This window comes from Pleurodeles waltl, chromosome 3_1, assembly GCF_031143425.1.
Source record: "Pleurodeles waltl isolate 20211129_DDA chromosome 3_1, aPleWal1.hap1.20221129, whole genome shotgun sequence".
Taxonomy (NCBI): domain Eukaryota; kingdom Metazoa; phylum Chordata; class Amphibia; order Caudata; family Salamandridae; genus Pleurodeles; species Pleurodeles waltl.
In genome coordinates, this window is record NC_090440.1 from 396006490 (window position 1) to 396022819 (window position 16330).

Genomic DNA, 16330 nt, shown 5'->3' on the forward strand with positions numbered 1-16330 from the left:
TGAATGGAAACCTCCCACCTGAACAGGTTATAATAGCATTTTGCAAACTCTTACTATATATCTCACTATTTCTTTTTTGTACATGCTACTGACTCGAAGTTATCATGTGGTGACGCATTAACTCTTTACAGAACTCCCAAATAGATTACTGTGTTTTTTCACCAATAAGGGTTTGTTTAATCATCCTTGTTAAAGGATGCGGAAGCACAGGTGAAATATATGTTTCTTTCAGAGTGTGTGAGACTTTGCAAGGAAGCCACCAGATCAGCGCATTTACCACAGTTAGTGATGGGTGCCGGGCATGCATCTTGCACCGACCTCTCCTCTGAGATGCATTTTATCCTTCCTTTAACAGTCTGGTATTTTCCAGAAGGTAGAAGACAGCAAATACAGTGCTGAGGTACACTGACAACTGATGGACTGCAGCTCTCGCTGCTACTTTCATGAAATGTATTGTTTTCCTCCCTTCAGACATGTGCTTGTCACGCAGTGATAACATATTTTGTCGTCTATATTATATATAACGTGGCCGTTTGATCTCCCACCAAATCCGTTTTCTTGTGAAGGTCCTTCCGTGCACAGCTACCCGGAGGGGGGCTGCTGGAAGAGAGGTGAGGGGAAGAGGAGGTGAATGAGGGGGCGACTGCAAGTGGGGAGAGAGTGAGCGAAGAAAGACCAGCGGGAGATGAGGGAGCGAAAGGATGTACAGCAGAGTAGGTGGCGATGGGAGAAGAGGTGTTTCCCTTTGGTTAGAGAAAGGGCAAACTGGGAGAGTTTGTGGTGTGAGGAGAAAAGAGTGCAACCGATTTAAGAGGGAGCTGAGGGAAAGGAGGGGAAGGCGCAGCAGCATCCGAGAGAAGAAGGGAGACATGCAGGAGTAGGAATGTGGATTGCTGAGGCACAGTTTTCTACCCTGATTCAGATCATGATTCGTGTAATTGTATCAGCACTACACACAACGTATGTCAACAAGTTCCACTTCCGTTCTAGTGTCTTTAAGGAGTCAAGGAACACACACATTTTTATGTATTGATAGCACACACTGCAGAAAAGAATCACCCTTAGCCCCCCCGCCCCCGTTTCAGCAGATAAAAAAAGAGACATGCACCGAGAAATACAGTCCACCGCCCAGGATCGCACAATTTGCTCAAGGGCGCAGTTGGGATTTGACTGTACATCTTCGGTTTTTAATAAGTGTTGTAATGATGATGACCGTTCAGCCTTCACCACTTGGATTGCCTTAGCATCTGTACATCTCTTACAAATGAACCCTAGGAGACACTCGTGTTAAGGGCTGTATTGATTTAATTGTCTGTGAAATAAGCGATGCATGGAGCACCCTGTCAACCAGCATCTTGCAAGTCAATAACAGGGAGATCCGATTTCAGTGTGACTTCCTAGGATTCTGCCTGCACTGCATGTTGCTCTTACATGGTAGTGTGGTTTCGCTTTGCAACTAACCACACCATTGAAACCTACTGGTTGCACTGAGATGACCGGTGGAGGTGAGCGATTAGCAGGGTGCGTGTTGCAGCATAAGAGTTCCCCTTCACCATCGCTTACTTTAGCGGCTCCTAAGGCTTTGTTTGACCACTGGTAGTTTCCAATGAGGGATGCTTATTATCTTTCAATTGGAAAGGATGATTATTCTTCATTCATAAGAATTAACCATGTTCATAACACTGTGTCAAAAGTATAATGTTTTGTAGTACAGAAACGGCACCGAAGTACTGAAAAAGTCCTGGTAGAAACATTTCTCATCAGCTTTATACAATTATTAAAAACAGAATAAATTCATACATTACGCACATCACTAAGGGAATTGTCCATCAGAAATAATATTCCTGCAAATGAATGTTCCTCCTTGCACAGTATTATTGAGCATTCTTCTTCCAGGTCCAGGGATTTTGGGGCACTCTCGTTCAGAATATCCTGTGGGATTTGCACTCCCTTCATTGTTGGCCTTGAAGTAGAATTATCAGGGCATCGTCCCCATACCACAGTTTTCTTGAAACAATACTGTTTTGACATTATGGCCCTCATTACAACATTGGTGGTAAATCCCGCTTACCGCCGTGCAGAAGACCACCAAGACAATGCCGCGGCCGTGGAATCCCGCCACAGCTATTACGACCCACAGCTCAGAATCCACCAAAATCTAGACACCCACACAAGTCCGCCACACTAAAAGTCAGTGATAAACTGGCTATAACAAAATCTCCACCGTCACGCCAACAGGAATACGCCCACACTATCACGATCCACGAATCCACGAATCCACATGGCAGTCTTTCAACCGCGGTATTCCATTGGCGGTACACACCGCTGCGCTCAAAATACATACACATTTACAAAACACCACCACATTGGACAAATCGAAATACACACACCTGATACACATACACACACACTCCCACACACCCAATATAATATAAAACACACACCACATTACCCACAAACCCTTACAACGAACAATTTGGAAGAAGCAGAGATACAGCAAAGCAAAGACCACACCAGTATACAGAGGCACTCAACGCCATCACTCATACACATCCACGCACAAAACACCACACACCCCTAAACATCACCCCATACATCACAACACACACCACCTCACACATCACCCACTCCACCCCATGGCACCGCAAAGACACCCCAGGTTTTCTGAGGAGGAGCTCAGGGTGGAGGAAATCATCCGGGTAGAGCCACAGCTTTTCGGATCACAGGTGCAGCACACCCCCATAGCTAGGAAGATGGAGCTATGGTGCAGAATCGTGGACAGGGTCAACGCAGTGGGACAGCACCTAAGAACACGGGATGACATCAGGAAGAGGTGGAACGACCTACGGGGGAAGGTGCGTTCCGTGGTCTCAAGACACCACATTGCGGTTCAGAAGACTGGCGGCAGACCCCCACCTCCTCCCCCACAACTAACAATATGGGAGGAGCAGGTCTTGGCTATACTGCATCCTGAGGGCCTCGCAGGAGTAGCTGGAGGAATGGACTCTGGTAAGTCAAATCTTTCACTACTTCATCCCCCACCCTACCTGCATGCTATCACATACCCCCCATCCTCGCCCTCACCCCCATCACTCCAACTCCTCACATATGTCCCACTATCACAAACCACACATCCCAACACCAGGCCCTGCATGCAACAACAAAGCATGGACACCCATCACCAATGCATGTCCATTACAGATACCCACACAGACCCCAAAACAATTATCACACGAGGTCCTACACAAGAATGTAAGCACTGGGGCACAGGGTCACCCACCCATTGCACACCATGGCACACACAGATGCAATAAGCATGCCTTTACACCCCTGCAGGACCCCTACCCAACGTCACCGAACAGGAGGTTCCAGACATGTCCACTTCCCCCACAGAAGAGGCCCACAGTGATGACAGCAGCTCTGTCCAACTGGATCTAGATGTCCAGCCCGGCCCATCTGGGACCTCGGGACAGTCGGTTCCCCTCACACAGGCACAGGCCACCACAGAGCCTCACCCCTCAGGAAACACTAGCACAACACCCACCCAGCGGGCCCATACCTCTGTCCCCAGGACACGTCAAGCAGCAGTATGTCCAGCACTACAGGGAACCCAGGCTAACCCACCACCCGAAGAACAGCAGGGACCTGGGGGCAGTGGCAGGGGGCACACGGTTCAGGGGACAGAGGCCCAGGAAAACAGGGGAACTGGGAGGTCTGCTGTGCGATAGGGGGAGGACAGGCCCAGGGAATCCACTCTCCACGAGGCCCTCTCCAACATCATGGGAGAGTACCATCATTCCCAGGAGACGATGGCAACGGTACTGGCGAAGTTTCAGGAGACCCAGAGGCTGCAGGAGGAACAGTATTTGGGGTTCAGGGAGGAACTCAAGTCCATCAACACCACCTTGGGCACCATTGTAGGGGTGCTGAAGGACCTTGTGAACACCAGGAGGGGCACTGTGGAACAACAAGTGGTCCCTGACACTAGCCTGGACGATGAACTGCCCACCACCTCCGCCGGCACTAGTGGACAGGAGGCACCGCCACAGGACCACGACACCAGCACCCCACCCCCTGCAGATAGAGAACCACCCCGCAAGCGGTCCCTGAGATCCAGGACAAAGACAGAGAACAATGCCAAGACCCCCGCCAAGAAATGAGACCACCCTGAATATCATCCTTCTGTCCCACTTTGTCACCCTGTCCATCCTTAAACTGCCCTAGCTCCACTTCCTATGCCCCTTTGGGCAGTGCCCCTGTGAGACAAATAACTGGACTCTGCCATGGACATTCCTCCACCATCACCCCTGACCATTTTACAACCCCCTCCACTGTTTAGCACTTAAATAAATACCCTTGAATCAAAAAACAATCTGGAGTCAGTCCGTGCTTTCACAAATGTGTATTTGCAATAACTGAGGGAAATAGCAATGTCCATTGTATTGTCAACATACCTATGTCACATAGCTCTAGTCCATGAGGTAACATAGCAGAGTTCACACAGTGGGGCCCACATCTGTGAAATCGAAAGGGAAAGTGACAAATTAGGGTCCATACACTGGGTGAATGTGACAGACAGATGATAGGTCGAAAAATGTTATCAGATGTAGGAGGCAGTGATATCTTCTTACCTGTGTGTCACTGGAAGTATTGCTGGATCACAGTGTTTCTGTTGTCTATGTCCTCTTCTTCTGCCTCCTCTTCTTCACTGTCCACAGGCTCCACAGCTGCCACAAGACCTCCTTCTGGACCATCCTCCTGCAGAAAAGGCACCAGTCATCGCAAAGCCAAGTTGTGCAGCATACAGCAGGCCACGATGATCTGGCACACCTTCTTTGGTGAGTAGTATAGGGAACCACCTGTCATATGGAGGCACTGGACCCTGGCCTTCAGGAGGCCGAAGGTCCTCTCTATAACCCTCCTAGTTCACCCATGTGCCTCATTGTAACGTTCCTCTGCCCTTGTCCTGGAATTCCTCACTGGGGTCAGTAGCCATGACAGGTTGGGGTAGCCAGAGTCACCTGCAAATGTCTAGGGACAACTGTTAGACACACACTAACCATTAGGGCCAATCCCAGACCCAGACAACTATTCACACTGTATAGGGTCCTTGTACTCACCTAATAGCCACACACGGTGCCTCTGGAGTTGCCCCATCACATAAGGGATGCTGCTATTCCTCAGCATGTAAGCGTCATGCACTGAGCCAGGAAATTTGGCATTCACATGGGAGATGTACTGGTCGACCAAACACACCATCTGCACATTCATCGAATGATAGCTCTTCCGGTTTCTGTACACCTGTTCACACCTGCGGGGGGTACCAAGGCCACATGTGTCCCATAAATGGCACCTATGATCTTGGGGATATGTCCCAGGGCATCGAAGTCACCTTTCACTGTAGGCAAATCCTCCACCTGAGGGAAAACGATGTAGCTGCGCATGTGTTTCAGCAGGGCAGACAACACTCTGGACAACACGTTTGAGAACATAGGCTGGGACATCCCTGATGCTATGGCCACTGTTGTTTGAAAAGACCCACTTGCCAGGAAATGGAGTACTGACAGGACCTGCACTAGAGGGGGGATTCCTGTGGGATGGCGAATAGCTGACATCAGGTCAGGCTCCAACTGGGCATACAGTTCCTGGATTGTGGCACGATCAAGTCTGTAGGTGACAATTACATGTCGCTCTTCCATTGTCGACAGGTTCACCAGCGGTCTGTACACCGGAGGATGCCGCCATCTCATCACCTGCCCCAGCGGACGTGCCCTATGGATGAGAACAGCGAGCAGAGGGTCAGCCAACACTGAGGTACTAAAACAACAACTTTATTGCACACATTTGTCAATCCGCTATGTGCCTGTCTTGGTGTGTATGCAAGGCCTAGATATGGGTGACACATTTAAAAATAATGCTATGTGGCCCCCTGAAATGGTGGCTGCCTGACCTGTAATGTGGGACAAGGGGATGAGGTAACTGCGCTGGCCGCGGCGCAATCCTGCATTGGTTAACATTGGACCCTATGGGTCCCAGCAGCCAATGACGATTTACGCCGGTGGTGACGGTACGCACCGTCGTGGACGTGACCGCCATTTTATCTCTGTTCACTCACTTGATACCTGATCTTCAACAGGAGAGGACCTACACTGCAAGTGCTGCTGTGACCTCAGTCTGGAAGCGACAATGGCTCATGTGTCTGGGGAAAGGGCCCCTGCCTTCACATCAGAGGAGTTGGAGAAACTAGTGGATGGGGTCCTCCCCCAGAACATGCTATTCTACGGTCCTCCAGACAAACAGGTGAGTACACTGTGAGCATGCTGTATGGGAAATGCCTATTTGGAGTGGTGTGGATGGCGGATTGGGGGGTGTAGAGGTGTGCATGATCCAACGGTGAGCGTATGTGTGTCAGGGCAAGGGTGGGAATGTGGGCCAATGACTGTGACGGTCTGGACGAATAATGTTGTACCTTTTCCCCTGTACTATTCCTGAAGGTCAGCGCCCACCAGAAGGATATTTGGCGTGCCATCGCCAAGGATGTCCGGGCCCTGGGGGTCCACCACAGACGGAGCACCCACTGCTGTAAAAGATGGGAGGACATTCGCCGCTGGAGCAAGAAGATGGCGGAGGTCCAGCTGGGGATGGCCTCCCAACGTGGGAGGGGTGCCCGTCACACCATGACCCCCCTGATGTTCCGGATCCTGGCGGTGGCATATCTGGAGGTGGATGGACGCTTGAGGGCATCACAGCAGCCACAAGGGGGTGAGTACAGTCACATCCATCTGACTCTGCGTGCATTGGAGGTGTCTGAGTGTGATAGGTGGGCTGTGGGTTCCCCTAGGCTAGGGCGAGCCTTGTAGGCAAGGACCCTTTGTGAGGCAGGCTAAGTGGCACCTCAACCCCACCAGTAGTAAGAGCCATCTACACCCAGTCAGGCTCCTGTGACTTCCATGTGTGCAGCAATCGGGCATAGGCCATGTACCCCATGTCCCTGTGATGAATTAGGGAACTCTAAGTGCATGGCATTGTGCAGAGGGCTGCTGTGTCTGTAGTGTCCGCCAACGGTAGCGGTTTTGCATGTACTGAACATGTCTTTCTACTTTCTTTCCCCCCTTTTTGTGGTCTCCGTGTTCTTGTGTGCATTAGCATCATCGGGCGGAGGAGCTGTGCCACCGAAGCAGGAGGGAGCTGCACACTACAGAGTCAGAATTCACCAGTGGGACGGAGGGCGAGGGAGCTCCACAGCAGGGACTGGAGCAGAGACCAGCGACACCAACTTCTCCTCTGATGGGAGCTCCCTTGCGGTGGTGGGCCCCTCTGTGCCCCCTGCATCTACAGGTACAGCCGCTACCCCCCCTACCAGCACCGCCCTCCCAGCAGCCCCTCAGCGTGTGGCCCGTGGTCGCTCACCCAGGAGGGTGGGCATCTCCTTCGCCCCAGGCACCTCAGCCCCTGCCCCAGTCAGCCCTGCTGCTCTCAGTGAGGAGGCCATTGACCTCCTGAGATCCCTCACTGTTGGGCAGTCTACCATTCTGAATGCCATCCAGGGTGTAGAGAGGCAGTTGCAACAGACAAATGCATAACTGAAGGGCATTCATTCTGGTCAGGCAGCCCAACAGAGAGCATTTCAGACTCTGGCCTCAGCACTGATGGCAGCCATTGTCGCTGTGTCCAACCTCCCCCCTCCAACTTCCTCCACCCAGACCCAATCCTCTGTACCTCAGCCTATCCCAAGCACATCATCAGACCAGCATGCACACACCTCAACACACAAGGGTAGCTCTGGCAAACATAAGCACCACACATCCCACAGGCAATCACACAAGCATCATACCCATGCACACATACCAACATCCACTGCCTCCACTGTGTCCCCCTCCTCCACGTCTCCCTCCTCCCTTCCTTTCACGTCTCCACTCACACCTGCATGCACTACATCCTCAGCCACTACCTCCATCACCAGCACGCCCATCACCACACACCGCTCACGTGCAATCACCACCCCCACTACCATTCACATATCCCCTGTGTCCTCTACCAGTGTGTCTGTGAGCCCTCCTCCCAAAGTACACAAACGCAGTCACACACCCACGCAACAGCCATCCACCTCACAGCAGCCTCCAGCCCATGCACCTTCACCCAAAGTCAGCAAACGAACACCTCCTACAACTACTACCTCGTCCTCCACTCCCAAACCCCCTCCATCTACCCATCCCAGTGTGTCTAAAAAACTTTTCCTGTCAAACCTTGACCTCTTCCCTTCACCTCCCCCACCCCTCCCCCACCCCTTCCGTCCCATAGGGCCCGCCTTTCCAGGCCCCAACCCAGCACCTCAGCCACCACATCACCAGGACAGTGGTGCCAGCAGTAACCGGATTCTGGAGTGCGCCACCTATCAGAGCTGCCAGTGTCCCAAGGAGCGAGGCCAAGGACATTCCCCCACCTCAAAAACAGAAGAAGTTGCCCACATCCAAGAGGGAGAAGGCCAAAACACCTTCCACCAAGGGCTCAGCCAGGACAACAGTTGGGAGTGGCAAGACAGCTGCACCACCATCCAAGGTGGGGAAGGGCATGAAAAAGAAAGGCAAGTCAACGTCGCTGCCAACCTGCACGGCAGACAAGACCGCCACCGGCACCGCCACATGCACCGCCGCCACGGGCACCGCCGCCATCACCCAAGATACTGAGCCATTCACCTGCACCGCAGACACTGTGCCCTTTAGCAACACCAAGGTCAGTGAGCCCGCCACCAGCACCGCCGCTTAGGACACCTCCCCCAGCACCGAGGTCAGTGAGCCTGCCGCCAGAACCACCACTTAGGAAACCATCGCCAGCACCAAGGTCATTGAGCCCCCCACCAGCACCGCCGCTCATGACACAGTCGCCAGCACCGAGGTCAGTGAGCCCCCCACCAGCACCGCCGCTCATGACACAGTCGCTAGCACTGAGGTCAGTGAGCCCCCCACCAGCACCACTGCCCAATGAGCGTCACAAGCATCGCCGCTACTGAGCCCGCCGCCAGCACCGCCAGCAGCCACGCCACATCCTGAGCAAGTGGCACCACCGCAGACATGGCTGCCATCCCCAGTGGTCATTCGTACGAGGCTGGTGGTCAGTTCCAGTGGACTGGCCAGCTTGCATGTTGCACCACCGTCAGTGGAGTGTCACATCCACTACCTCAGTCCTTGGCAGGATGAAGCACTCTGGGCACAAAGCCCCCTCCAGAACCAGTGGAGAAGACATCCACTACCTCAGTCCTTGGCAGGATGAAGCACTCTGGGCACAAAGCTCCCTCCAGAACCAGTGGAGAAAGACATCCACTACCTCTGTCCTTGGCAGGATGAAGCACTCTGGGCACAAAGCCCCCTCCAGTTTCAGTGGAGTATCACATCCACTACCTCTGTCCTTAGCAGGATGAAGCACTCCGGGCACAAAGCCCCCTCCAGAACCAGTGGAGACTGTTATCCACTTGAGAGACTGTGGCTTTGCACTCCCCAGGATAAAGCAGTGGGAAAACCATCCACTGGAAAGACTTGAGAGACTGTGGCTTTGCACTCCCCAGGAGATATCAATGGGCATGGAGCCCCCTCGTGGAGCTGGTGTCGTGCACTCATCCGGCTGAGGTGCCCCCCCTTCCCTTCCCCTGAGGTGCCTGTGTTTTTTTTAATCTGATGCCCCTGCAGTGTTCTCTCCGTTTCGATTGGGTATCTAGTGTGGGTCTCGCCCATGCATTTTGGGGCCAGTGGTCCACGGACTATATTGGTGCAGTACCTGGACTTTAATTCTTGGTGTACATATTTGTTTATAGTGTATATACATTTTTGATTAATGGATTTTACATGATTACAATCGTTCAACTCATTTCCGATTGTCCTTGTGTTGTTCCGGGGTGGGTTGGAGGGTGTAAATGTAATGTTTCAGCATATATTGGTGTGTGTGTTGTTGTGGGTGAGGGTGGGGGTGTTGCGTGTGTGTGTCACTCTCTTTTCCCTCCCCCCTCCCCTGTGTCGTAGGTGCAGTACTCACCGTGGTTGTCGCCGCCGTTGGTCGTGCTCCTGGTAGAGGAGCAGGAAGACAATCGCAGGCAGTATTTGGAGTTCAGGCTCCATGGCGTTCTGGTTCCTCATGGAATGTGTAGAGGTGAGTGTTTCCCCTTCCAAGTCCTGTTTCTGCCATGTTTTTGTTTGCGTTGAATCCGCCCCGGAAAAGGTGGCGGATTGGCCTGTCATAATAGTGTGGGCGGTACATTGTCTTCCGCCTGTCTGTTGGCGGTGACCGCCATGCTTTTTGTTTGTACCGCTGTGGCGGTCGGAGTGTTAAAGTGGCTGTCTATGTTGGCAGTTTCCGCCACGGTCATAATTCAATTTTTTTTACTGCCGGCCTGTTGGCGGTTTTACCACTGCTTTACCACCGACCGTCAGGGTTGTAATGAAGGCCTATATTCTGACACCTTCAGAGTGTAAAATGTTATGCGCGATGGAATAAGTGAGTCAGACATCCCGTATTACCTAGAAAACATCATGAATGCCGTGTGTATATTTTCACCATCAAAAGTGATGAAAATAATCAGGACTCACAGACCAAGGAGTTATCCAGTGATGCTGTTGATGGAGAAGCAAGCATCCCGAGTCTAGAAAAGGGGTTCCGGAGTGCCTTAGCCTGTCCACTTTAGGCCCTTTTTTTCGTACCATCCACTCTAAAAGTTGAAGACGGCTGTGGAACATTTGGACTAGTGTGCATGCCGGGTTTATTCATTGCTGAATTGGAGTGCTCTACGAACATTCAAAAACACATCGCTCCGAGCACTAACACCAAACAGACTGAGCGACCCAACGATCAGTGCACATCCAGACACACTGCACACTTGAATAATGCAGTTTAATGTCGAGATTTTGTGCCATGCATTGTGGATTACTGCTGCAATGATACACTTTTCACGATACAGCCACTGGACAAAGAAGCAAAGCTCTTGGGAATACATTTCACCTCTGACCTCTTTAAAACCAACATGGACCTGGGGGCAGCTCTTTTAAGCAACGTCCTGAACAATTCTGTCACCTGGGGCCCACTTAAGTCCTGGTGGTCAAAGGCTGTCACATCTCCAATTTTTAAAAAAGAGGATAGAGGAGATCCTTGTTGTTATTGCCCCATATCACTTATTGAGTCTCTGGCCAAGGTGATGGGCATGATCCTGCTGGATCGCCTAGAGATATGGGTGATGGAGGCGGGTATTTTAACACCAGTTCAGTATGGGTTCAAGTGAAGACTGGTGACCACAGACCAGTGTATTAATCTTCTTCTCTTGATCAGCAAGTACGTTCAGATCAGGGATGGGTGTCTATATCTTGCATTTATGGACCTTAGTTCAGCTTTTGACTATGTTGACAGCGGAAGGCTATAGTCTAAAATGCTGGCTATGGGCGCTGACCCTAGGATAGTACACATTTTATCTTGCTTACATGAGGATGTGGTGGGCAGCGTCAAATATGGGCGCAACGGAGAATATAAACCCCCATTAAGATCATGAAGGGTGTAAGGCAGGGTTGTGTGCTTATTGCTTTTCTGGTTAGTGTTTATATAAAAAACTTGGCATCTACCCTGTCAGAGGTGGTGTCCGATCCCCCCAGGGTTGGTACAAAAGGCCTGCTAGTCCTCATGTACACTGATGACAGTGTACTTATACCTAGAACTGGGTTCGGATTACATAGATTGTTGAACAGTTTTGTAGGGTGTATGGAGAGTCTGGGGCTACACACAAACAAGCTTAAATCATATACTATAATATGTGATCGACCCAAGAGCAAGGTTAGGGCATTTCAAATTAGCAGTATCAAACTACGGACTGTGTCGCCCTTCACTTATCTCAGGATCCCTTTTGATAATAAGTGAAAATGGAAAAATATAACAAAAGTGAGATGCACACACTTTGAGCAGAACAGGGCATCCATATTTAAATTGCAAAGAGCCTTGGATCTTCCCCCCTTGAGGCAATACTTAACATCTATAAAGCTAGATGCATTACGACTGCCTCTTAGGGGGCAGGCATTTGTTGCTATTGTGACCAGACACCTTTACAAACTGTTGAAAATAATTTTGTGTGATAAGCCTTACATTTACTTAAGAGTGTACCTGCCATTATATGTCACAATGAGTTGGGTCTAAAATACCAGGAAGACATAATCAAGATAGCCCTTCATTATTATAGATTTCCATTTGGTGCCAACCTGAAACCACACTCAACAAAGTAATGATTACAGACTGTCTGGCTCTAGACAATGCATGTCATATTCAGTGGTTACAGCATATCAAGTCACAGCTGTACTCAGTTGGTCACCATGACGTTTTTGACAATCCCCAGACCTCAGTGAGGCACTCTAAAGCACTGTTAAAAAGGAACTGGTAGTCCTTATGGCAACCAATAGAGAGGTGCAAGAGTGTGTCAAAAGGCTGCTGGAGGCTTATGCCCGAGTGAGAACGATCACCTGAATAGAACCCTATCTGCTTACTATTCCCAGTTGTTGGAAGGGGGATTATTAGTAGGGATAAGTATGCATCTACCACTAACAGCAAAGCCACCAACACAATATAAGGTCCAGTTAAGGTCTCAATACATCAGCCCCTGGCTCAACCCTTGGTAGCTGGCTGCGAGAAGACAGGCTTAACTCAGGAGACAGGTATGTAAATCATTTAATAACACAAATTAATTAAATAAGACACAACATGCAATAAAAATCCCACACCAATTTATGAAAACAGGAAATATTTGTATCTTTAAAATGACACCAAAACAACAAAAGTCCAATATAGGGAACCAGAGGTATGAAATTTTAAATATTAAATACTTTCTAGTGTTTAAAAACCTTTAGCGCCAACTTGGGACATCTGGTTGTGCTTGACTGGGACAAAGTCAAAGTTTGAGGCTGACAGCGATCGAGCCCTGGTCAGATACACTAAGCAGTAGGCCCCGGTAAAAATTTGAACTTCGGACTTAGAAACGTTTCTGGAGGATTTTCTCTCAACGTTGTTCGGTCCGCTGCAGCACGCCGGTTTCAACATCAATGGACTGCCCCTCCGTGAGGCCCCGGTGAAATCATAGAAGTTTGGAGCTCTAGAGCTTTCAGCGGGACGAACCTGAAATCCAGGCCGGGTTGCAGTTGATGGTAGTCAGCTTGACTCATGACCTTAGGTTGGTCCACTTATGGATCTTTTTCCAAAAGTTGTTCCAAACTTCTCAAAACGTATGGACTGTCTTCCTGAAGTTCCCCTTGAAGGTTCAAAGTGTCCAAAGCACCAATCCAAGGGTCTAGTGGTTCTACGTTTGGTCCTTGGATGTTTGGAACTACAATTCCCACAATGCACCTGGCCAAATCCTTAAAAATCCACTGGAAGCGCTCTAGGCTGGGACGTCTTGAGGGAACTGGTGCAGGGAAGCTCTGTTAACCTGTTGCTTTCAGGGAGTGCACATGTTAATCTTTTTGGGAAGCAAAGCAAAATCCTCAGGGCTGTAGCCCTCAGTGTGCAGCAGCAGTCCTTCAGACTCAATTCTTTAGGGTGTAGACCAGGTTTCCTGCAAGGCAGTCCTTCTTCTCCTTGTAGTTTCAGGTAGCAGATCTGAGTTTCTGCAGCACTCTCATATTTATTCAATGATCTGTAGTGACAAGCAGAGGTCAGCACTACAGCGAGGTACAGGGTGCCACCCAAAACAATTACAGCTTTGTTTAAAGTGTGGCATAAACTTGTCCCTCAAAGCACTGCACTCTAAAATTCAAGATGAGGGATTCCTCTCCAAGATAGTGAGACCTCACTAAACCAACCTACTCATGTGGCTCATTTCAATTAACACTCCCCCTCCAGACCTTCTGCTGGGGAAGGGGGGGTGTCAGGAAGAGAGGATAGACCTGGATAGCATTCCTTACTGCCCTGCTCTCTTTAAATCTTTAACGCCCATTTTGATTTACCCAGCTGCCTTTCTGGCCTGTTCTCTGCAGATGCAGAGCTTCCCCCACCAGAAAACCTCTGCTCCATGCAGGTCACTCATCACCCATCAAAGCAGCTTGGTTAAGCCTGTTAAGGCTGGCTAATTAGGAGAGGCTGCTAGAAGGCCCATAAGAACAGAAAGTCCTATAACTTCTCTTCTGTATTAAGTATGATAAATTTGGCAGTGGCAAGTTGTTGGATTTATTCTTACTAATCTTGTAAGTCCCTGAATGATATTTTAGCTCCTTCCTAGCAGTATTATACTTAAATAAAATATTCCAATGTTAGCCTGTAGAGCTAAGTATCTACAATGGGGACATTTAAATGGGCAATTTTCCCTCACCAGGGTAAATAAAACATTGTTTATAATATCCCTGCTTATAGTGACATGGCATCCCACCCATGGGGCACCTAGGGGAAACCTTAGAGGTGACATATATTTAAAAATAAGGTAGATTTCCACTTTGGAAATACCTTTAATGCCAAAGCCGAATTTGCATATATTTTATTTTTAAAGACAGTCTGCAAAGCAGAGCTGCCTTAAAAATGACAGCAGGGAACACAGGAGCACATTCCAGTGCAGGAGCTCTACTGGGTCTCTAAACCTCCATGTCCTATTATATATTAGGAACTTGTAGGGAGTTTGCACTCACCTGCCCTTATTATAGACTGGGGACTTACTGGGGTCTGTCATTGACAATTATAATTATACCTAATTACCATATACCTTTTTAATCAGAGCACTTGCCCTGGACCTGGTTAGCAGAGCCCAGGCAACAGTCAGTTACTGCCAGTTTCAGTCAAAAAATGGGATTGAGCAAGGCTCAAAGGATGACTTTCTCACACCAGTACACAGAGTTGTTATTTGGTAAGATTTTGCCTCAATATGGCCCATCTGCTGGTCTCTCAACCATCACATGTTTATTGTGACACTGATCTCACAGTTTGACCTTGCGACTCAAACATGACCCAGTCATAGCTGAATTTTGGCTTTTTCTGTGACTTATCCAAGGCCCCAAGGAAAACTATATTGGCCCCTCTACTTAGAACTCTCAATATCAGATCATGTAGACTAGTGCTATTGTACCTCCAGCTACTACAAACTGAATTGGTATCACACAATTTATCCATTTATTTAAGCCTCTGTCAGACTGCACACACTTGTGGGGAAATGACACCAGTAAGTATAATCTCAATTTTATGACAAGACCGGAGGCTCTATTATGCGTTCTTTTCATGCTTTAATTTTAACAGCAGCAGTCAAGAAACTACAACTCCCAAGAAGGCTAGGCTTGAACTAACCAATGGGAGCAAAACAATACCTAGAACTAGACCAATAGGAACGGGCCATAAACCATAGAGAGCACCCTTGACTGCAAGCAGCCCTCTTTTCTTGCTGCTCGCAGTCAAGATAAGTACTCTCTTTGGTCTTCTCTATACTTGATGCTCTGTTTATATCGTTTTACTGTTACTTATCCTTTTGTGAATATATATTTTATTGTCCTCATCCTGAAGGTGGTTTTGCTTAGTTTCTTGCCGCTTCGCGGCTGTTATGTCTCACTTTATCAACTTTGTTTCCAGCCCCCCCCCCTGGGCTCCAACCGTCGTGTTGCCGCGCGCCGTTACGAGCATTCTATCGCGCTCTTTCCTTTCTTGCCTCAGCGCGTTTCTTCGCGCGTCGCCTAGAATAAGCTTACCGACTCCCGGCGGGAGCTCGCGTCCGTTCGTCGGCACGGACAGCGGCCAGACCCTTCCTTTCACCTCCGCGCGCCTCCAGCATCGCCTTGTGCAACCCGCGACCGCTCCTTAGCGGTTCTTCGTTCTCCTTCGTTGTTCCGCAGTGTCTAGTCTCCGCCCAGGGGAGGAGTCAATTTTAGCTTTTGGAGCGTGTTGCTCCTGTTAATCCTGTTAACCCTTTTATTGCCATTGCTTTGAGGGCTTTTTGCTCACAGTACTCGGTTGAATTATTTACTGGGTTTTTTGGCACATTAACTTTTCTCTATTATGGATTTGGGGAGTTCCCCTTCCAGGTCTGCCTCTGAGGAGGATGAGGGATCCTTTACACAGGATCTTAATAAGTTTATCCAGTCCTCTGTCAAGCAAGCCATGAAGGCTTCTATGGACAAGATGTCAAAAAATATTGAAAACTCTGTTATGTCCATGATGTCCAAATCTATGGCCCATTCTGCGGGGGAAAGCAGAAAACGAAAGCTATTCTCTTCTAAATTGAGTAAAGGCGCACAAACAGGAAGTGAGGTTCCCTCACACCAGACTGAGGACTTGGTTCGTCCCAGGCCTCCTTCTAAGGAGGGGATTCCTTCAAAAAATACGGCATCTCAATCCAAATGCAAAG